We start from the raw sequence: 2,072 nt of genomic DNA on the forward strand, positions 1-2,072 counted from the left end.
AATACACCAATTATCACAGGTAAAACGACGAATGGAAATAAGGTTTTGTATAATGCCAGGAGAGATAAGTATATCAGTAAGATGAAAGGGAGGAAGAGAAGTGGAGCCGCATGCAACTACAGGAAGCACAGAACCATTGCCAACAGTAATGCTAGATGGATAATAATGCGATGTGGGGGAGACAGTGGCGAGGGTACCTGACGTCCCAGCTATGTGCGAGGTCGCGCCGGTGTCCATGTACCACTTGGACCCGGAGGGCGGCTGCTGCACTTGCATGTTGGCGAACTGGGTGGCCAGCAGCGCCTGCTGATCCCACTGTGGTGCGGAGGAAGACGACCCGACGATAGGGTAAGCTTGGTGTGGGGCGCCAGGACGGGGGGCGAGAACACCCGCGGCGTTGGGTGGCGTCCAGGTCGCGCGCCACTACTGCGGAGGGGGCAGCAGGGCACCGAAGGGCGCGAAGTAGCCCATCCAGGGCTGCTGCGGCGGCTGACCACGCCCGCCGTTGGAGCTGGAGGACGCCCCGGGGTGACCACGGCCACGCCCGCGGCCGTGGCCGCGCCCGCCGCGCTGACGATCACCAGACGGACTTCCTGAGCCCCCGCTAGGGACGGGAGACTTGCCCTTGTCGGACGGCGTGGGAGGGGGTGCACGATCACCGCTCGGAGCGCCGCCGGACAAGGAGGACCCACCGTGGCCGACGGTGAGGGCAGTGGCGCCCGTGGCCCGCTCGCGCTCCGCGATGCCGATCTCCTCGAGGAGCAACCGCGACCGTGCCTGAAGGAACGTGGGGAATGGCTGCTGCATCGGCAGGAGCGTCGCCATGACGTGGAAGCGGCGACCGAGCCCGCGGATGAGTTGCAGGGTGAGCGCCCGGTCCGTGACCGGTTCGCCCACGTCGGCCATGGCGGAGGCGAGCTGCTGGAGGCGGCGATAGTACTGGGCGGTCGTCATGTTGCCCCGCACCGTCGCGCGGAAGTCGGCGCCGATGTGGACGGCGCGGCCGGCGGCGTTGTTGCGGAAGAACACCTCGAGCTGCTACCAGAGATGGTACGCCGTGGCCTCCGGCGTCTGGATGGTGTCGTAGAGGTCGTCGGAGATCGTCCCGCACACCCACAGGACGATCGTGATGTCGTCGTTACGCCAGGTGGCATCCTCGTGCAGCGGCTCAGCTTCCTCCAGGACGTGCTCCTCGATGCGGTATTTGCAGAGCATGTACCAGAAGAGGTGGCGCCATTTGAAGTAATTCCCGGAGTCGAGCGAGAGCTTGAAGGGGATGTATGAAGCGATGTTAATATGATGCATCGACGGGAGAGGCGCAAGGGGAACCTGAGGTGGACGGATCACGAGCGCCTCAGCGTGAGGGCGCACGACGCGGAGAGGTTGCAGCACAGGGGGCATCATGGGAGCAGCATGAGCCCGGCGCATGGCGCGGGCATTCAGCGACAGGGGCGCCGGAACGGCGGGCGACACCGTCTGGGCGGCAGCCGGGGGCGGCCGGCTCAGGGTTGGGGGCGACTTCCGGCAGGATGAAGACGGCATCGGCGTCCCTGCGGCGAAGGGGGCGGCGGATGCTCATGGCGGAAGCAGGGAGGATCGAGAGAAGCTGATACCAAGTAAGATGGATGAAGGACTCTGTATATTTATCATCGCAGGGTTACAAGAGTTTATATACACGGGAGCTCACGAGGAGTCCTGGTCTACTGTTACAACTGATCCGAGGATAATGCCGTTCGTGGCTACGTGGGCGGAGGCGACGTGCACGAGAGCGTGGGCGCCGTAGGACTCGGGCCATCTCGTTGCACACATGGGTGCGGGTGCATGTCATGTTTCCAACACCTCTTACAAAGCGGGTCAAAGGAAACTACGCAACAAAGCTAAAGCGCTAACAATGTACAAGACATACATGCTACTTCTTTTGTTCCAAATTACTCGTCGTGATTTTAGTTCAAACAGAGGGAGTACTTGCCAGACCAATTTGACGATGATACGCTCGTGATAACCAACTCAACTAGGATGATACGTTTGTTGCGGTTTCTTTAATGAAAATCAATGAGGAGGCTTGTTGTCAG

The sequence above is a fragment of the Triticum dicoccoides genome, chromosome 3A, assembly GCF_002162155.2.
Source record: "Triticum dicoccoides isolate Atlit2015 ecotype Zavitan chromosome 3A, WEW_v2.0, whole genome shotgun sequence".
In the NCBI taxonomy this organism is placed as follows: domain Eukaryota; kingdom Viridiplantae; phylum Streptophyta; class Magnoliopsida; order Poales; family Poaceae; genus Triticum; species Triticum dicoccoides.